The 22607-nt window shown below is 38.6% G+C and overlaps 1 non-coding gene across 1 annotated transcript; it reads left to right on the top strand.

Moving 5' to 3' along the window:
- Positions 1 to 5335: 5335 nt before the first annotated feature.
- LOC130942398 (small nucleolar RNA R71) lies at positions 5336 to 5439 on the top strand. The gene has a single exon (XR_009070969.1). It is a non-coding gene; the product is annotated as a small nucleolar RNA R71 (small nucleolar RNA).
- The last annotated feature ends 17168 nt before the right edge of the window (positions 5440 to 22607 follow it).

The raw sequence follows: 22607 nt of genomic DNA, 5'->3' as shown, positions 1-22607 counted from the left end.
AAATACATAAGAACAAAGGTTAGGCATGGCCGAATGGCCAGCCTCCCAAGGTGAGTTCAATCATAAAAACATGATCAAAAGACTCTCCATATCTATGCTCTCTAATACAATAGTAAAAGGTCCTACTTATAGAAAACTATTACATAGATGAGTAAATGACATAAAAATCCACTTCCGGGCCCACTTGGTGTGTGCTTGGGCTGAGCAATCAAGGAAATTCGTGTAGAGACGTTTTCTGGAGTTAAACGCCAGCCCCCATGCCAGTTTGGGCGTTTAACTCCAACTTTTATTCCTGTTCCGGCGTTTAACGCTGGAATTTCTGAGGCCGGATTGCTTCGCGGGTTTGGGCCATCAAATCTTGGATAAAGTATGGACTATTATATATTGCTGGAAAGCCCTGGATGTCTACTTTCCAACGCCGTTGAGAGCGCGCCAATTGGGCTTCTGTAGCTCCAGAAAATCCACTTCGAGTGCAGGGAGGTCAGAATCCAACAGCATCTGCAGTCCTTTTTGGTCTCTGAATCAGATTTTGCTCAAGTCCCTCAATTTCAGCCAGAAAATACCTGAAATCACAGAAAAACACACAAACTCATAGTAAAGTCCAGAAAAGTGAATTTTAAATAAAAACTAATAAAAATATACTAAAATCTAACTAAAAGATATCAAAAATATACTAAAAACAATGCCAAAAAGTATACAAATTATCCGCTCATCACAACACCAAACTTAAATTGTTGCTTGTCCTCAAGCAACTGAAAATCAAATAAGATAAAAAGAAGAGAATATGCAATGAATTCCAAAAACATCTGTGAAGATCAGTATTAATTAGATGAGCGGGGCTTTTAACTTTTTGCTTCTGAACAGTTTTGGCATCTCAATCTCTCCTTTGAAATCCAGAATGGTTGGCTTCTTTAGGAACTCAGAGTCCAGATAGTGTTAATGATTCTCCTAGTGAAGTATGATGATTCTTGAACATAGCTATTTATTGAGTCTTGGCTGTGGCCCAAAGCACTCTGTCTTCCAGTATTACCACCGGATACATACATGCCACAGACACATAATTGGGTGAACCTTTTCAGATTGTGACTAAGCTTTGCTAAAGTCCCCAATTAGAGGTGTCCAGGGTTCTTAAGCACACTCTTATTTGCCTTGGATCACAACTTTATTCTTTCTTTTTCTTTCGAATTTTTTTTTTTTTTTTTTTTCGAAATTTTTTTTTTTTTTTTTGAATAGCTTTTTCTTGCTTCAAGAATCATTTTATTGATTTTTCAGATCCTCAGTAACATGTCTCCTTTTTCATCATTCTTTCAAGAGCCAACATTCATGAACCACAAATTCAAGATACATATGCACTGTTTACACATACATTCAGAGAACAAAAACATTGCCACCACATCAAAATAATTAAACTATTATAAAATTCAAAATTCATGCAATTCTTTTCTTTTCAATTAAGCACATTTTTATTCAAGAAAGGTGATGGATTCATAGGACATTCATAACTTTAAGGCATAGACACTAAGACACTAATGATCATAAGACACAAACATGGATAACATAAAGCATAGAATTCGAAAAACAGAGAGATAAAGAACAAGGAAATCAAGGAATGGGTCCACCTTAGTGATGGCGGCTCTTCCTTGCTTTTGAAGGTCCTATGGAGTGCTTGAGCTCCTCAATGTCTCTTCCTTGTCTTTGTTGTTCCTCCCTCATGATTCTTTGATCTTCTCTAATCTCATGAAGGATGATGGAGTGTTCTTGGTGCTCCACCCTTAGTTGTCCCATGTTGGAACTCAACTCTCCTAGGGAGGTGTTTAGTTGCTCCCAATAGTTGTATGGAGGAAAGTGCATCCCTTGAGGTATCTCAGGGATCTCATGGTGAGAAGGCTCTCTTGTGTACTCCATCCTTTGTTTAGTGATGGGCTTGTCCTCATCAATGGGGGTGTCTCCCTCTATGTCAACTCCTACTGAATAACAGAGGTGACAAATGAGGTGAGGAAAGGCTAATCTTGCCAAAGTGGAGGTCTTGTCCGCCACTTTATAGAGTTCTTGAGCTATAACCTTATGAACTTCTATTTCTTCTCTAATCATGATACTATGGATCATGATGGCCCGGTCTATGGTCACTTCGGACCGGTTGCTAGTGGGAATGATTGAGCGTTGTATGAACTCTAACCATCCTCTAGCCACGGGCTTGAGGTCATGCCTTCTTAATTGAACCGGCTTGCCTCTTGAGTCTTGCCTCCATTGTGCGCCCTCTTCACATATAGTTGTGAGGACTTGGTCCAACCTTTGATCAAAGTTGACCCTTCTAGTGTAAGGATGCTCATCTCCTTGCATCATGGGCAAGTTGAACGCCACCCTCACACTCTCCGGACTAAAATCCAAGTATTTCCCCCGAACCATAGTAAGATAATTCTTTGGATTCGGGTTCACACTTTGGTCATGGTTCTTGGTGATCCATGCATTGGCATAGAACTCTTGAACCAACAAGATTCCGACTTGTTGAATGGGGTTGGTAAGTACTTCCCAACCTCTTCTTCGGATCTCATGGCGGATCTCCGGATATTCACCCTTTTTGAGTGAAAAAGGGACTTCGGGGATCACCTTCTTCAAGGCCACAACTTCATAGAAGTGGTCTTGATGCACCTTTGAGAGGAATCTATCCATCTCCCATGACTCGGAGGTGGAAGCCTTTGCCTTCCCTTTCCTCTTTTTAGAGGTTTCTCCGGCCTTTGGTGCCATAATGGTTATGGAAAAACGAAAAAGCAACGCTTTTACCACACCAAACTTAAAATGTTTGCTCGTCCTCGAGCAAAAGAAGAAAGAAAGGAGTAGAAGAAGAAGAAATGAGGAAGAGGGAGATGGAGGTGTATTCGGCCAAAGAGGAGGGAAAGTGGTGTTTAGGTTGTGTGGAAATGAAGGGTGTAAAGAGGGGTTTATATAAGAGAGAGGGGGATGAAAGTTCGGTCATTTGAGGGTGGGTTTGGGAGGGAAAGTGGTTTGAATTTGAAGTGTGAGGTTGGTGGGGTTTTATGAAGGATGGATGTGAGTGGTGAAGAGAAAGATGGGATTTGATAGGTGAGGGGTTTTTGGGGAAGAGGTGTTGAGGTGATTGGTGAATGGGGGAAGAAGAGAGAGTGATGGTAGGGTCCTGTGGGGTCCACAGATCCTGTAGTAGGGTCCTGTGGGGTCCACAGATCCTGTAGTGTCAAGGAAAAGGCATCCCTGCACCAATTGGCACCAAAATCCACGTTTTGGGCCAATTCTGGCGTTAAACGCCGGGCTGGTGCCCATTCCTGGCGTTTAACGCCAGGTTTTATACCTTTACTGGCGTTTAACGCCAGTTTGGTGCCCCTTTCTGGCGTTAAACGCCCAGAAAGGTGCCAGACTGGGCGTTAAACGCCCATCTGCTAGGCTGACTGGCGTTTGAACGCCAGCAGCATCTTCCTCCAGGGTGTGCTGTTTTTCTTCCTGTTTTTCAATCTGTTTTTGCTTTTTTCATTATTTTTATGACTTCTTATGATCATCAACCTACAAAAAGATAAAATAACAAAAGAAAATAATTAATTATAAAACATTGGGTTGCCTCCCAACAAGCGCTTCTTTACTGTCACTAGCTTGACAGAGGTCTCTCATGGAGCCTCAGAAATGCTCAGAACCGTGTTGGACCTTCCCAACACCAAACTTAGAGTTTGAATGTGGGGGTTCAACACCAAACTTAGAGTTTGGTTGTGGCCTCCCAACACCAAACTTAGAGTTTGACTGTGGGGGCTCTGCTTGGCTCTGTTTTGAGAGAAGCTCTTCATGCTTCCTCTCCATGATGATAGAGGGATATCCTTGGGCCTTAAACACCATGGATTCTTCATTCACTTGAATGATCAACTCTCCTCTATCAACATCAATCACAGCCTTTGCTGTGGCTAGGAATGGTCTGCCAAGGATGATGGATTCATCCATGCACTTCCCAGTCTCTAGGACTATGAAATCAGTAGGGATGTAATGGTCTTCAACCTTAACCAGAACATCCTCTACAAGTCCATAGGCTTGTTTTCTTGAGTTGTCTGCCATCTCTAGTGAGATTTTTGCAGCTTGCACCTCAAAGATCCCTAATTTCTCCATTACAGAGAGGGGCATGAGGTTCACACTTGACCCTAAGTCACACAAGGCCTTCTTGAAGGTCATGGTGCCTATGGTACAAGGTATAGAAAACTTCCCAGGATCCTGCCTCTTTTGAGGCAGTTTCTGCCTAGACAAGTTATCCAGTTCTTTGGTGAGCAAGGGAGGTTCATCTTCCCAAGTCTCATTTCCAAATAACTTGTCATTTAGCTCCATGATTGCTCCAAGGTATTTAGCAACTTGCTCTTCAGTGACATACTCATCCTCTTCAGAGGAAGAATACTCATCAGAGCTCATGAAAGGCAGTAGTAAGTCCAAGGGAATCTCTATGGTCTCAGTTTGAGCCTCAGATTCCCAAGGTTCCTCATTGGGGAACTCACTGGAGGCCAGTGCACGCCCATTGAGGTCTTCCTTAGTGGCGTTCACTGCCTCTTCTTCCTCCCAGAATTCGGCCATATTGATGGCTTTGCACTCTCCTTTTGGATTTTCTTCAGTGTTACTTGGGAGAGTGCTTGGAGGAAGTTCAGTAATTTTCTTGCTCAGCTGACCCACTTGTCCTTCCAAGTTTCTAATGGAGGATCTTGCTTCATTCATGAAACTTTGAGTGGTCTTTATTAGATCAGAGACCATGGTTGCTAAGTCAGAATTATTCTGCTTAGAACTCTCTGTCTGTTGCTGAGAAGATGATGGAAAAGGCTTGCTATTGCTAAGCCAGTTTCTTCCACCATTATTATTGAAACCTTGTTGAGGTCTCTCTTGATTCTTCCATGAGAGATTTGGGTGATTTCTCCATGAAGAATTATAGGTATTACCATAGGGTTCTCCTAGGTAATTCACCTCTTCCATGGAAGGGTTCTCAGGATCATAGGCTTCTTCCTCAGATGAAGCATCCTTAGTACTGTTTGGTGCATTTTGCATTCCAGACAGACTTTGAGAAATCAAATTGACTTGTTGAGTCAATATTTTGTTCTGAGCCAATATGGCATTCAGAGCATCAATCTCAAGAACTCCTTTCTTCTGACCAGTCCCATTGTTCACAGGATTCCTCTCAGAAGTGTACATGAATTGGTTATTTGCAACCATTTCAATCAGTTCTTGAGCTTCTGCAGGCGTCTTCTTCAAATGAAGAGATCCTCCTGCAGAGCTATCCAAAGACATCTTGGATAGTTCAGAGAGACCATCATAGAAAATACCTATGATGCTCCATTCAGAAAGCATGTCAGATGGACATCTTCTGATTAATTGTTTGTATCTTTCCCAAGCTTCATAGAGGGATTCTCCATCCTTCTGTCTGAAGGTTTGGACTTCCACTCTAAGCTTACTCCATCTTTGTGGAGGAAAGAACTTTGCCAAGAAGGCATTGACTAGCTTTTCCCATGAGTCTAGACTTTCTTTAGGTTGTGAGTCCAACCAAGTCCTAGCTCTGTCTCTTACAGCAAAAGGGAATAGCATCAGTCTATAGACCTCAGGGTCTACCCCATTAGTCTTGACTGTGTCACAGATTTGCAAGAACTCAGCTAAAAACTGATGAGGATCTTCCATTGGAAGTCCATGAAACTTGCAATTCTGTTGCATTAGAGAAACTAATTGAGGCTTTAGCTCAAAGTTGTTTGCTCCAATGGCAGGGATTGAGATGCTTCTCCCATAGAAATCAGGAGTAGGTGCAGTAAAGTCACCAAGCACCTTCCTTGCATTGTTGGCATTGTTGTTGTTTTCGGCTGCCATGTCTTCTCCCTTGAAGAATTCGGTCAAGCCCTCTAAAGAGAGTTGTGCTTTGGCTTCTCTTAGCTTTCTCTTCAAGGTCCTTTCAGGTTCAGGATCAGCTTCAACAAGAATGCCTTTGTCTCTGCTTCTGCTCATAAGAAATAGAAAAAGAAGAAGAGAATGTGGAATCCTCTATGTCACAGTATAGAGATTCCTTGAAATGTCAGAGGAAAAGAAAAATAGTAAGAAGAAGGAGAAGGAGAATTCGAATTTTAATAGATAAAATTCGAATTGTGCATTTAGAAGGAGTAGTACTCCATAAATAGAAGGATGTGGGAAGGAGGGAAGAGAATTTTCGAAAATTCAATTAAAAAAAATTTGAAAACATTTTGAAAAATGTTAATTGATTTTCGAAAATCAAAGTGGAAAGAGATAAAGTGATTTTTGAAAAAGATTTTGAAATTAGAAATTAAAAGATTTGATTGAGAACTATTTTGAAAAAGATGTGGTTAAAAAGATTTAATTAAAAAGTTATGGGTTTAAAAAGATGTGATTGAGAAGATATGATTTGAAAACATTTTTAAAAGATATGATTTGAAAACAATTTGAAAAGATATGATTTTGAAAATTGATGACTTGCCTAACAAGAAAAGATATGATTGAAACATTTAAACCTCTCTCAACAGAAAAGGCAACAATCTTGTGATGTTCAATCAAATCATTAATTGTTGGTAAGTATCTTTTTAAAAGGAAAGAAATTGAATTTGAAAACATTTGATTGAAAAGATTTGATTTGAAAAAGATTGATTTGAAAAACTAAGAAAAATTGATTTTGAAAACAAAATCTTCCCCCTGGCACCATCCTGGCGTTAAACGCCCAGAATGGTATACATTCTGGCGTTTAACGCCCAAAATGCACCCCTTTTGGGCGTTAAACGCCCAACCAGGTGCCCTGGCTGGCGTTTAAACGCCAGTCTGCCTTCTTCACTGGGCATTTTTGAATGCTCAGCTTTTTCTGTATAATTCCTCTGCAGTTGGTTCTGAATCTTCAATTCCTTGTATCATTGACTTGAAAAGACTCAAATTAAAATATTTTTGGATTTTTCTATTAATCAAAATGCAACAAGAATCAAATAACAATGCATGCAAGACACCAAACTTAGCAGTTTGTGCACTACTGACACTAACAATATGAGAATACATATGAGACACACAAAATACTTCAAGTCAATAGAATTCAAAGATCAAAACAAGAAATATATGCATGAATTCGAAAATTATAACAAAAACATGCATTTGACACTAAACTTAAGATGAGACTCTAGACTCAAACAAGAAACATAAAATCTTTTTGGTCTTTTTATGGTTTTATAAATTTTTTTGTGTTTTTCGAAAATTAAGTGGAAAAAGGCATCAAAATTCTTAATGAGAATTCCAGGAATCAGTGCAATGCTAGTCTAAGACTCCGGTCCAGGAATTAGACATGGCTTCACAGCCAGCCAAGCTTCCAAGGAAAGCTTCGGTCCAAAACACTAGACATGACCAAAGGTCAGCCAAATCTTAGCAAATCACTGCTCCAAGAGCAAGATTGATACGAAATCAACAAGCTCTTGTGGTGATAAGTTGAAACCTCGGTCCAATCAGATTAGACATGGCTTCTCAGCCAGCCAGATTTCAACAAATCATCATGAAACTCTAGAATTCACCTTCAAGAATTTCGAAAAAAAAATACCTAATCTAAGCAACAAGATGAACCGTCAGTTGTCCAGCCTAAACAATCCCGGGCAATAACACCAAGAACTTGATGTTGTTGCCGGATCTTGGCATCTGATGTTACCACAAGCTTGCTCAAAACATGAACAATCCCCGGCAACGGCGCCAAAAACTTGGTGTTGTTGCCGGATCAAAACTTGGCACTATTATTGCAGAGAACAATTGCGAAACCGTAGTTAGGACATTTAATTCCCCGGCAACGGCGCCAAAAACTTGATAGGCGAAATTGTGAACAATACTTTTTCACAACTCAAATAATCCCCGGTAATGGCTCCAAGAACTTGGTGCGCCTAATACCATGGCATTACACAACTTCGCACAACTAACCAGCAAGTGTACTGGGTCGTCCAAGTAATAAAACCTTACGTGAGTAAGGGTCGATCCCACGGAGATTGTTAGTATTGAAGCAAGCTATGGTCATCTTGTAAATCTTAGTCAGGCAGACTCAAATGTATATGATGATGATGAACGAAAATAACAGAAAAGGTAAAGATAGAGATACTTATGTATATCATTGGTGTATGAGCTTCAGACAAGTGTATGAAGATGCCTTCCCTTCCGTCTCTCTGCTTTCCTACAGTCTTCATCCAATCCTTCTTACTCCTTTCCATGGCAAACTTGTGTAGGGTCTCACTGTTGTCAGCAGCTACCTCCCATCCGCGCAGTGAAAGCTAATGCAGAGCACTCTGTCACAGTGCCGCCAATCACCGGTTTGGTTCCCTCCCCTACCGGAATAGAATCACTCTTTTGCGTCTGTCACTAACGCCCAGTAGGTTACAGGTTTGAAGCACGTCACAGTCATTCAGTCATTGAATCCTACTCAGAACACCACAGACAAGGTTAGACCTTCCGGATTCTCTTGAATGCCGCCATCAGTTCTTGCCTATACCACGAAGACTCTGATCTCATGGAATGGCTGGCTCGTTTGTCAGACGAGCACTCGGTTGTCAGGCGATCAACCATGCATCATGCAATCAGAAATCCAAGAGATATTCACTAAAGCCTCGAATGCTTGTAGAATAAGAATGGTTGTCAGTCATCTTGTTCATAGGTTGAAGAACAAGTGATATCTTAGATAAAGAACAAGCGGAGTTGAATGGAAGAACAATAGTAATTGCATTAATACTCGAGGTACAGCAGAGCTCCACACCCTTAATCTATGGTGTGTAGAAACTCCACCGTTGAAAATACATAAGAACAAAGGTTAGGCATGGCCGAATGGCCAGCCTCCCAAGGTGAGTTCAATCATAAAAACATGATCAAAAGACTCTCCATATCTATGCTCTCTAATACAATAGTAAAAGGTCCTACTTATAGAAAACTATTACATAGATGAGTAAATGACATAAAAATCCACTTCCGGGCCCACTTGGTGTGTGCTTGGGCTGAGCAATCAAGGAAATTCGTGTAGAGACGTTTTCTGGAGTTAAACGCCAGCCCCCATGCCAGTTTGGGCGTTTAACTCCAACTTTTATTCCTGTTCCGGCGTTTAACGCTGGAATTTCTGAGGCCGGATTGCTTCGCGGGTTTGGGCCATCAAATCTTGGATAAAGTATGGACTATTATATATTGCTGGAAAGCCCTGGATGTCTACTTTCCAACGCCGTTGAGAGCGCGCCAATTGGGCTTCTGTAGCTCCAGAAAATCCACTTCGAGTGCAGGGAGGTTAGAATCCAACAGCATCTGCAGTCCTTTTTGGTCTCTGAATCAGATTTTTGCTCAAGTCCCTCAATTTCAGCCAGAAAATACCTGAAATCACAGAAAAACACACAAACTCATAGTAAAGTCCAGAAAAGTGAATTTTAAATAAAAACTAATAAAAATATACTAAAATCTAACTAAAAGATATCAAAAATATACTAAAAACAATGCCAAAAAGTATACAAATTATCCGCTCATCACTTGGGCTAGTGAGAGTGTTTATCATTTAATTGTGGGAGAGTTGGGAACATTAGGTAGAGATAAAAGTGTATTTTTATATTTTTGTCAAAATTTTGGGAATTGGGTGCATACTCATGCATTAAATGTAAAACTATATGCATTGATGCTCTTGTATATATTTTAGTTTGAAAAAAAATGAGAAAAACAATAAAAATAAAAATGAAAGAAAAGAAAAAAATATATAGAAAAAGAGAGAAAAAGAAAAGCAATAAAAAGGGGGACAAAATGCCTCAAAGTAAAGTTTAATAAAAATCAATGCATATGTATGGTGATCAAAAGAGAAATGCATGAGTGTGTCAAAAAGTGAAGAATGGGTAGTTAGGTTAGCATTTAAATAGTATAGGTTGTCATAGGTTAGGTGGGAAGTTTAAGCTCATCAAAGATTCAAATTTCTAGTCCACTTAACCATATACAATCCTACTTTGACTTTTTCCCCATTACAACCTATGGGAAAGTCCTCATGATATTTGTATGCATGCATGAAATAATTGTTGATTGTTAGATGAAAAATAAATCTTGAAAAGTATGAATAGAGGAGAATTGAATGAATCAACTCTATACACTTGAGGGACTAGAGCAGATACACATCTGGTGAGGGTTCGATTGCTCAATTACATGTTTTCACCCATGATCATCTCTTTTCTTGCAAGTTTGTAAAATCATTTCAATAACTCAAATCAATTATGGATTTGATCTCATTGAGACACCTTTAGCCCTCATGTTTGTACATGCTCTCTTGGGAATGGATTTATTTTGACCGAGTAATTGCATTCATTTAGATAGATTGCATAAAGGTAGATTGAATATAGATAGTTTACATTGAATAAATGTTGATACCCTTTGTTTCTTTCTTGAGTTTAGCATGAGGACATGCTTGGTTTAAGTTTGGGGAGGTTTGATAAACTCCAATTTCGTGGTTTATCTTGTGCTTAATTTGGAGGATTTTATCAACTTATCTCACATTTATAAAAATATGATTTTTAGGCATTTAGTTTGCTAGTTTTAATTCACCTTTGATTCCACTAGATGCCTTGATGTGTTTGTTAGTGAATTCAAATTGAAAAGGCTAGGAATGGATCAAAGGAGTGAAGAAAAAAGCATGCAAAGTGAAGAACTCATGAAAAAACAAAGATTTGGAGCGCATACATCGACACGCACGCATGACAGACGCGCACGCGTGGAGATAGAGTCGCATGGCGATGCATACGCGTGACATGACGCGTACGCGTGGGAATTAAAATTCCAAGCAACGCGTACGTGTGACCTATGTGTACGCGTCACAGCTCGCACGTGACCTCATTAAAGTGAAATAGCTAGGGGGCAATTTCTGAGCTTCCCTGGCCCAAATCCAACTGATTCCTGAGGCTATTTCATGTATAATTCAAGCTTGGGCAAAGGGGGAACAATTAATTTTAGGATAGTATCATGTAGGTTAGTTTTCTAGAGAGAGAAGCTCCATCTTCTCTCTAGAATTAGGGTTCTTAGGGTACTTTCAGGGACGGATCCAGAAATGTTATCGTGGGGAGGCCAATAACATATATAATATTAAAGAAATATGCAAATAAATTATAATGTAAGATGCATTACCAAAATATACCGATAGAGAATATATATTTAAAGTACAAACAAAATATGCATACTTTTTACTAACGAAGTGGTACACGTCGATTCTTCATATCATAAAATTCATCGATAATAGAATCGGTGTCAAATCTTTCAGCAATCTTCTTCTCAATGTAAATCAAAAGACAATTAGCAAGAAATTCATATTCCATTTTATTTCTGAGTCTATTCTTCACAATATTCATAGCTGAAAAAGATCTCTTAGTTGTAACAGTTGAAACAGGGAGAGTTAATACCAAGCGAATCAAACGATCAATCAAAGGATATGTTAAAGACTTTCCCATCTTCGTTAATCCTTGACATAACTCCGAAATTGTGCACAAGTTAGTTAACTCAACATAATTAGGAACATCAAGTTCATAATGTTGAGCTTGCATTCTAATGTGAAATTTCTCTTGGTCACTGAAGTCACCTGGATAAAATCGTTCTAATAATTCACATACTTTATTGACACTGAAGAATTTATAATTATCTCTGGGATCTAAAGTTGAACTTAAAGTAATCAATTCCACCATATTATCATTGAATCTTCCATTAAGCTCTTGCAACTGTGTATCAATTACAGCCAAAAATAAATTAACACGGTAATGATGCTCCACTGAAATTTGGTCAACAATTTTGCGAGTTCGGCCTCTTCTAGGAATATGCAATGCATTCATATCAGGAACTTCAACTTCATATTTCTCACAAAACAATAAAACTTCTTTTATGAAAGCCTCCCAACTTGATTCTCTCATTCGTTGGATTAAAGTCTTGGTAGTAGAAACCAGAGTTAAAGCATTCAATATGTCTTGATTTTTTCGTTGCAAAGTGGTGCACGAAATTGTGATCACTACAACTTCGCACAACTAACCAGCAAGTGCACTGGGTCGTCCAAGTAATACCTTACGCGAGTAAGGGTCGATCCCACGGAGATTGGTGGTATGAAGCAAGCTATGGTCATCTTGTAAATCTCAGTCAGGCAGACTCAAATGGGTATAATGATATGCGAAAATAACATAAAGATAAAGATAGTGATACTTATGTATATCATTGGTGTATGAGCTTCAGACAAGTGTATGAAGATGCCTTCCCTTCCGTCTCTCTGCTTTCCTACAGTCTTCATCCAATCCTTTCTTACTCCTTTCCATGGCAAGCTCGTGTAGGGTCTCACTGTTGTCAGCAGCTACCTCCCATCCGCGCAGTGAAAGCTAATGCAAAGCACTCTGTCACAGTGCCGCCAATCACCGGTTTGGTTCCCTCCCCTACCGGAATAGAATCACTCTTTTGCGTCTGTCACTAACGCCCAGTAGGTTACAGGTTTGAAGCACATCACAGTCATTCAATCATTGAATCCTACTCAGAATACCACAGACAAGGTTTAGACCTTCCGGATTCTCTTGAATGCCGCCATCAGGTCCTGCCTATACCACGAAGATTCCGAAGAATCCAAGAGATATTCACTAAGCCTCGGATGCTTGTAGAACAAGAATGGTTGTCAGTCACCTTGTTCATGGGTGAGAATGGTGATGGGCGTCAATCATCACCTTCATCATGTTGAAGAACAAGTGATATCTTGGATAAAGAACAAGTGGAATTTGAATGGAAGAACAATAGTAATTGCATTAATACTCGAGGTACAGCAGAGCTCCACACCTTAATCTATGGTGTGTAGAAACTCCACCGTTGAAAATACATAAGAACAAGGTCTAGGCATGGCCGAATGACCAGCCTCCCAAAAGAGGGTTCAATCATCAAAACATGATCAAAGATTGATACCAAGATGAAAATACAATAGTAAAAGGTCCTACTTATAGAAAACTAGTAGCCTAGGGTGTACAAAGATGAGTAAATGACATAAAAATCCACTTCCGGGCCCACTTGGTGTGTGCTTGGGCTGAGCAATGAAGTAATTTTCGTGTAGAGACTCTTCCTGGCGTTTAACTCCAGCTTTTATGCCAGTTTGGGCGTTTAACTCCAACTTTTATTCCTGTTCCGGCGTTTAACGCTGGAATTCCTGAGGCCGGATTGCTTCGCGGGTTTGGGCCATCAAATCTTGGGCAAAGTATGGACTATTATATATTGCTGGAAAGCCCTGGATGTCTACTTTCCAACGCCGTTGAGAGCGCGCCAATTGGGCTTCTGTAGCTCCAGAAAATCCACTTCGAGTGCAGGGAGGTCAGAATCCAACAGCATCTGCAGTCCTTTTGAGTCTCTGAATCAGATTTTTGCTCAGGTCCCTCAATTTCAGCCAGAAAATACCTGAAATCACAGAAAAACACACAAACTCATAGTAAAGTCCAGAAAAGTGAATTTTAATTAAAAACTAATGAAAATATACTAAAACTAACTAAAGATACCAAAAACCTACTAAAAACAATGCCAAAAGCATACAAATTATCCGCTCATCACAACACCAAACTTAAATTGTTGCTTGTCCTCAAGCAACTGAAAATCAAATAAGATAAAAGAAGAGAATATACTATAGACTCCAAATTATCAATGAAACTTAGCTCCAAATTAGATGAGCGGGACTAGTAGCTTTTTGCCTCCGAACAGTTTTGGCATCTCACTTTATCCTCTGAAGTTCAGAATGATTGGCTTCTTTAGGACTTAGAATCCAGATAGTGTTATTGATTCTCCTAGTTAAGTATGATGATTCTTGAACACAGCTACTTATTGAGTCTTGGCTGTGGCCCAAAGCACTCTGTCTTCCAGTATTACCACCGGATACATATATGCCACAGACACATAATTGGGTGAACCTTTTCAGATTGTGACTCAGCTTTGCTAAAGTCCCCAATTAGAGGTTTCCAGGGTTCTTAAGCACACTCTTATTGCTTTGGATCATAACTTTATTTCTTTCTTTTTCTTTCTTTTTCTCTTTCTCCCTTTTTTTTTTTTCGTTTTTCTGCTTCTCTTTTTTTTTTTTTTTTTTTGTATTCACTGCTTTTTCTTGCTTCAAGAATCATTTTTATGATTTTTCAGATCCTCAGTAACATGTCTCCTTTTTCATCATTCTTTCAAGAGCCAACAATTTTTAACATTCATGAACAACAAATTCAAAAGACATATGCACTGTTCAAGCATACATTCAGAAAACAAAATTGTTGCCACCACATCAAACTAATTAAGCTAGTTTTAAAGATGAATTTGAAATCCTGTACTTCTTGTTCTTTTGATTAAAAACAGTTTTCATTTAAGAAAGGTGATGGATTCATATTCATAGCTTTAAGGCATAGACACTAAGACACTAATGATCATAAGACATAAACATGGATAAACATAAAGCACTAAAATTCGAAAAACAGAAGAATAAAGAACAAGGAGATTAAAGAACGGGTCCACCTTAGTGATGGCGGCTCTTTCTTCTTCTTGAAGATCCTATGGAGTGCTTGAGCTCCTCAATGTCTCTTCCTTGTCTTTGTTGCTCCTCTTTCATGATCCTTTGATCTTCTCCAATTTCATGGAGGAGGATGGCATGTTCTTGGTGCTCCACCCTTAGTTGTCCCATGTTGGAACTTAATTCTTCTAGGGAGGTGTTCAGTTGCTCGCAGTAGTCTTGTGGAGGAAAGTGCATCCCTTGAGGTATCTCAGGGATTTCTTGATGAGAGGGTCTCTTTGTTTGCTCCATCTTCTTCTTAGTGATGGGCTTGAGGTCATGCCTTCTCAGTTGAACCGGCTTTGGATGCCATAAATGGTTATGGAAAAACAAAAAGCAATGCTTTTACCACACCAAACTTAAAAGGTTTGCTCGTCCTCGAGCAAAAGAAGAGGGAAGTGAGTAGAAGAAGAAGAAATGGAGGAGAGGGAGATGGCTTTGTGTTCGGCCATGTATGGGGAGAAGTGGTGGTTTATGAAGGATGGATGTGAGTGGTGAAGAGAAAGAGATGTTGAGGTGATTGATGAATGGGTGAAGAAGAAGAGAGAGTGGTGGGGTTGTTTGGGGATCCTGTGGGGTCCACAGATCCTTAGGTGTCAAGGAAAAGTCATCCCTGCACCAAATAGCATCAAAATCCACGTTTTGAGCCATTTCTGGCGTTAAACGCCGGGCTGGTGCCCATTCCTGGCGTTTAACGCCAGGTTGGTGCCCTTTACTGGCGTTTAACGCCAGTCTGGTGCCCCTTTCTGGCGTTAAACGCCCAGAATGGCACCAGACTGGGCGTTAAACGCCCATCTGCTAGCCTGGCTGGCGTTTAAACGCCAGCAGGTTCTTCCTCCAGGGTGTGCTGTTTTTCTTCCTGTTTTTCATTCTGTTTTTGCTTTTTCAATGGATTTTGTGACTTCTTATGATCATCAACCTACAAAAAACATAAAATAACAAAAGAAAATAGTCAAAATATAACATTGGGTTGCCTCCCAACAAGCGCTTCTTTAATGTCATTAGCTTGACAGATGGCTCTCATGGAGCCTCATAGATACTCAGAGCAATGTTGGAACCTCCCAACACCAAACTTAGAGTTTGAATGTGGGGGTTCAACACCAAACTTAGAGTTTGGTTGTGGCCTCCCAACACCAAACTTAGAGTTTGACTGTGGGGGCTCTGTTTGTCTCTGATTTGAGAGAAGCTCTTCAAGCTTCCTCTCCATGGTGACAGAGGGATATCCTTGAGCCTTAAACACCAAGGATTCTTCATTCACTTGAATGATTAGTTCACCTCCATCAACATCAATCACAGCCTTTGCTGTGGCTAGGAAGGGTCTGCCAAGGATGATGGATTCATCCATGCACTTCCCAGTCTCTAGGACTATGAAATCAGTAGGGATGTAGTGGTCTTCAATCTTAACCAAAACATTCTCTACAAGTCCAATGGAATCTCTATGGTCTCATTTTGAGCCTCAGATTCCCATGGTTCCTCTTTGAGGAACTCAGAGGAGATTGGTACACGCCCACTGAGGTCTTCCTCAGTGGCGTCCTCCTCCTCTCTTTCCTCTCCATATTCGGCCATGTTTATGGCTTTGCACTCTCCTTTTGGATTTTCTTCTGTATTACTTGGGAGAGTACTAGGAGGGAGTTCAGTAACTTTCTTACTCAGCTGACCCACTTGTCCTTCCAGATTTCTGATAGAGGACCTTGTTTCATTCATGAAACTTTGAGTGGTCTTTATTAGATCAGAGACCATTGTTGCTAAGTCAGAAGTACTCTGCTTAGAACTCTCTGTCTGTTGCTGAGAAGATGATGGAAAAGGCTTGCCATTGCTAAACCTGTTTCTTCCACCATTATTGTTATTGAAACCTTGTTGAGGTTTCTCTTGATTCTTCCATGAAGAATTATAGGTGTTTCCATAGGGTTCTCCTAGGTAATTCACCTCTTCCATGGAAGGGTTCTCAGGATCATAAGCTTCTTCCTCAGATGAAGCCTCCTTAGTACTGCTTGGTGCATTTTGCATTCCAGACAGACTTTGAGAAATCAAATTGACTTTGTTGAGTCAATATTTTATTCTGATTATTTGTTTGTATCTTTCCCAAGCTTCATAGAGGGATTCTCCATCCTTCTGTCTGAAGGTTTGGACTTCCACTCTAAGCTTACTCCATCTTTGTGGAGGAAAGAACTTTGCCAAGAAGGCATTGACTAGCTTTTCCCAAGAGTCCAGGCTTTCTTTAGGTTGAGAGTCCAACCATATTCTAGCTCTGTCTCTCACAGCAAAAGGGAATAGCATCAGTCTATAGACCTCAGGGTTAACCCCATTAGTCTTGACTGTGTCACAGATTTGCAAGAACTCAGCTAAAAACTGATGAGGATCTTCCATTGGAAGTCCATGAAACTTGCAATTCTGTTGCATTAGAGAAACTAATTGAGGCTTAAGCTCAAAGTTGTTTGCTCCAATGGCAGGGATTGAGATGCTTCTCCCATAGAAATCAGGAGTAGGTGCAGTAAAGTCACCAAGCACCTTCCTTGCATTGTTGGCATTGTTGTTGTTTTCGGCTGCCATGTGTTCTTCTTCTGTGAAGAATTCGGTCAGCTTCAAGAATGCCTTTGTCTTTGTTCCTGCTCATATGAAAGAGAATAGAACAAGAAAATATGGAATCCTCTATGTCACAGTATAGAGATTCCTTGAGGTGTCAGAGGAGAAGAAAGGTAGAAGACAGAGGTAGAAAATTCGAACTTATCAAAGAAGATGGAGTTCGAATTTTGCATTAAAGAATAGAGTTAGTCCAGAAATAGAAGGATGTGAGAAGAAGGGAAGTAATTTTCGAAAATTAAGTGAAAGATTTTGAAAACATTTTTGAAAAACACTAATTGATTTTCGAAAATAAAAGTGGAAAAGAAATCAAGTGATTTTTGAAAAAGATTTTGAAATTAGAAATCAAAAAGATTTGATTGAAAACTATTTTGAAAAAGATGTGGTTAAGAAGATATGATTGGTTTTAAAAACATGTGATTGAAAAGATATGATTTGAAAACAATTTTCAAAGATATGATTTGAAAACAATTTTAAAAGATATGATTTGAAAACAATTTGAAAAGATATGATTTTAAAAATTAATGACTTGCCTAACAAGAAAAGATATGATTCAAACATAAAACCTTCCTTAACAGAAAAGGCAAAAAATGTTCAATCAAATCATTAATTGTTAGTAAGTATCTTTGAAAAAGGAAAGAAATTAATTTTGAAAACATTTGATTGAAAAGATATGATTTGAAAAAGATTTGATTTTTGAAAAACTTTGAAAACTTGAAAAAAATTGATTTTGAAAACAAAATCTTCCCCCTTTGCCATCCTGGCGTTAAACGCCCAGAATGTGCACATTCTGGCGTTTAACGCCCAAACCTATACCTTTTTGGGCGTTAAACGCCCAACCAGGCACCCTGGCTGGCGTTTAAACGCCAGTCTGTCTTCTTCACTGGGCATTTTTGAATGCCCAGCTTTTTCTGTGTGATTCCTCTGCAGTATGTTCTGAATCTTCAATTCTCTGTATTATTGACTTGAAAAGACACAAATTAAAAATATTTTTGGATTTTTAATAATAGGGAAAAATTAAAATGCAACAAGAATCAAATAACAATGCATGCAAGACACCAAACTTAGCAGTTTGTACACTACTGACACTAACAAAATGAGAATGCATATAAGAAACAACAAAACACTCAAGTCAATAGAATTCAAAGATCAAAACAAGAAAATCATCAAGAACAACTTGAAGATCAATTAAGACACATGCATAAATTCGAAAAAATGCAAGAAGAACGGAAACATGCAATTGACACCAAACTTAAGATGAGACACTAGACTTAAACAAGAAAAAATTTTTTTTTTTTTTTTTTTTTGGATTTTTATGGTTTTGTAATTTTTTTTGGCTTTTTCGAAAATTAAGTGAAAAGGAAAATAAAGGTATCAAAATTCTTAATGAGAATTCCAGGAATCATGCAATGTTAGTCTAAAGCTTTAGTCTAAAGGAATTAGACATGGCCGGCTAAGCTTCAGCAGGACACTGCATTCAAGAGCTAAATTGATGAGAATCAATCAGCCTTGGTGATGATAAGAACATCACCTTGAAACACTAGAATTCATTCTCAAGAACTCTGAAGAAAAATACCTAATCTAAGCAACAAGATGAACCGTCAGTTGTCCATACACAAGAACAATCCCCGGCAACGGCGCCAAAAACTTGGTGCACGAAATTGTGATCACTACAACTTCGCACAACTAACCAGCAAGTGCACTGGGTCGTCCAAGTAATACCTTACGCGAGTAAGGGTCGATCCCACGGAGATTGGTGGTATGAAGCAAGCTATGGTCATCTTGTAAATCTCAGTCAGGCAGACTCAAATGGGTATAATGATATGCGAAAATAACATAAAGATAAAGATAGTGATACTTATGTATATCATTGGTGTATGAGCTTCAGACAAGTGTATGAAGATGCCTTCCCTTCCGTCTCTCTGCTTTCCTACAGTCTTCATCCAATCCTTTCTTACTCCTTTCCATGGCAAGCTCGTGTAGGGTCTCACTGTTGTCAGCAGCTACCTCCCATCCGCGCAGTGAAAGCTAATGCAAAGCACTCTGTCACAGTGCCGCCAATCACCGGTTTGGTTCCCTCCCCTACCGGAATAGAATCACTCTTTTGCGTCTGTCACTAACGCCCAGTAGGTTACAGGTTTGAAGCACATCACAGTCATTCAATCATTGAATCCTACTCAGAATACCACAGACAAGGTTTAGACCTTCCGGATTCTCTTGAATGCCGCCATCAGGTCCTGCCTATACCACGAAGATTCCGAAGAATCCAAGAGATATTCACTAAGCCTCGGATGCTTGTAGAACAAGAATGGTTGTCAGTCACCTTGTTCATGGGTGAGAATGGTGATGGGCGTCAATCATCACCTTCATCATGTTGAAGAACAAGTGATATCTTGGATAAAGAACAAGTGGAATTTGAATGGAAGAACAATAGTAATTGCATTAATACTCGAGGTACAGCAGAGCTCCACACCTTAATCTATGGTGTGTAGAAACTCCACCGTTGAAAATACATAAGAACAAGGTCTAGGCATGGCCGAATGACCAGCCTCCCAAAAGAGGGTTCAATCATCAAAACATGATCAAAAGATTGATACCAAGATGAAAATACAATAGTAAAAGGTCCTACTTATAGAAAACTAGTAGCCTAGGGTGTACAAAGATGAGTAAATGACATAAAAATCCACTTCCGGGCCCACTTGGTGTGTGCTTGGGCTGAGCAATGAAGTAATTTTCGTGTAGAGACTCTTCCTGGCGTTTAACTCCAGCTTTTATGCCAGTTTGGGCGTTTAACTCCAACTTTTATTCCTGTTCCGGCGTTTAACGCTGGAATTCCTGAGGCCGGATTGCTTCGCGGGTTTGGGCCATCAAATCTTGGGCAAAGTATGGACTATTATATATTGCTGGAAAGCCCTGGATGTCTACTTTCCAACGCCGTTGAGAGCGCGCCAATTGGGCTTCTGTAGCTCCAGAAAATCCACTTCGAGTGCAGGGAGGTCAGAATCCAACAGCATCTGCAGTCCTTTTGAGTCTCTGAATCAGATTTTTGCTCAGGTCCCTCAATTTCAGCCAGAAAATACCTGAAATCACAGAAAAACACACAAACTCATAGTAAAGTCCAGAAAAGTGAATTTTAATTAAAAACTAATGAAAATATACTAAAAACTAACTAAAAGATACCAAAAACCTACTAAAAACAATGCCAAAAAGCATACAAATTATCCGCTCATCACAAAGCTTGACAAAGTTCATGACTAACTTCCAAAATATTTCTCATCAAATGCAAAACAAAGACAAATTCAAAGGATGTGATAGCATCATAAGCAGCACTAGCATCGCCACGAGTGGAGAAATTACCTTCTTCAGTGCTTTTTTCAAGAACTTCACAAGTAGCATCAAACATGCATAGCAAGCTACGTACAGAATTCAAATGAGACCCCCATCTAGTATCTCCAGCTCTTTGTAAAGTACCAATTTGATTAAGGCTTAGTTTGGTAAAGCTTTTGCTTTTTAAAAGTAGCTCATGAAAGCTGTCTTTTAAAAGACAGCTTTTTAAAAGCTGCAGCACTTACCTTTGGTAAAATCAAATTAAAAATGGCTTTTAATAAGTACAAGCACCATAATTGTGTTTGGTAAAACAGCTTTTAAAAGTTGAAAAAATTATAATAAACATGTTTATAACAAAAAAATAATTTTTTTTTTCAAATTCTTTAAAATTTTATATAATATTTTAAAATAAAATAATGTTAAAATAAAAAATTCATAATAAACATAAATATAATAAATAAATTCTTCTATTTTTTAACTTTAAAATTTTATATAAGTATCATAAAATTTGTATGTAATCCAATGTTAGTACTGGGTACGTCCATTACCCACCTATGTATATTGGCTCACCTTTACAGATCATAAAAAATGGGACACATATCTCAAATAAACTACTCTTATGATTATATATCTATATTTACATATGTATACATGTTGTTATTATAATTTGGACTAATGCTCATGCAAAAAAATTTTATGATTGGTTTTCATCAACCTCTTCCCGTTTCAAAGAACAGAAAAAAACAAACAAAGATAATAGATCTACTGAAAAAATACAAAATTAACGCAAAAAAAATAATATAAATAGATAGAAGTTCATACCTAATATGTGATAGAGATGTATTTGTGTTGAAATTTGTGAAGATTAGGTTGAAAAATAAAAAATATATGAAGATTGTGTTAGATTTTATGAAGGTTAGGAAGAGAAGTTAGAAATATATGAAGATTTTAATGGCAATATAATAGCGGAAAATATGTGCGGGAAAATGAAAAAAATTTGGTAAGCATAAGCCAGCTTTGAAAAGCTCCCTCCTAGGTGCTTTCAAAAGCACCTCTAACTTTTAAAAGCCGCAAGCACAAGCACTTGAGCTTTTTAATTTACCAAACGCAAAATGACGTGCTTGTGCTTTTTAAAAGCACAAGCACCTCCTGAAAAAGCTTTACCAAACCCAGCCTAAGTCCACTACCTGTCACAAGTTGATCATCGGCAATTAAGTTTGCAACATTATTTGCTTGAGCAACCCTTAACAGATCATGACATTTATGAGAAACAGTCACAACATTCACAATTAGTGTAAGTTTTGAAAAGAATTGATGAACATAGAAAACTTCTTTGGCTGCAGAAACAAGTGCTAATTGTAATTGATGAACAAGGGCAATCTTTCAAAAATAGAGCTTGCAATCCATTCCATTCACCACGCATATTACTAGCTCAATCATACGCTTGTCCCTTAAGATTTTGAACATCAAGATTATGACGAGAAAGAACTAATGAAATTTCTGTTTTCAATGTCAAAGAACACGTATCAGAAACATGTATAAGGTCAAAAAATCTTTCTTGAACACAACCGTGCTTGTCTACAAATCTCAAAACCACAGACATTTGTTCTCGCTTTGACTCATCTCTTGCTTCATCAATAATTATACAAAATTTAGAATCACCAATTTTTTCTCGAATTGTTGCACGCACTTTTCTAGCAAAGATATGCAATATATCTTTTTAAACACCGGGAGATATATATTGAGCATTTCCAGGAGCATTTTCAAGGACAACATTATTAACATTCTGATTACATAAAGCTAAAAGCTTAATTAACTCAATAAAATTTTCCCTATTCAAAGATCCAGGACTTTCATCGTCGCCTCTAAATGCACATGCTTGAAATGCAAGCCATCGAATAGCATCAATGGATGTCTTCAACCTTAAGCGGTTATTTGCAATAGTTTCATCACTATGCCTATCAAGAACTTTGTCTATATGCTTAGAATGAGCCATTAAATCATCACAAGATTTCACAGATAAATTATGGGGAGAATTAGGAATAGAACCCTCGTGATATACAAATGCACAATTCACTCCATTGTTTACTTTCTTCCAATTACTAAATTCTAACTCTGAAAATGCATGTTTTCCATCATTATGAGCACCATAATGTTTACTAAACTAAACAAGTAGCAA

The sequence above is a fragment of the Arachis stenosperma genome, chromosome 7, assembly GCF_014773155.1.
Source record: "Arachis stenosperma cultivar V10309 chromosome 7, arast.V10309.gnm1.PFL2, whole genome shotgun sequence".
Taxonomy (NCBI): Eukaryota; Viridiplantae; Streptophyta; class Magnoliopsida; order Fabales; family Fabaceae; genus Arachis; species Arachis stenosperma.
This window is presented reverse-complemented; position numbering and strand designations above follow the sequence as displayed.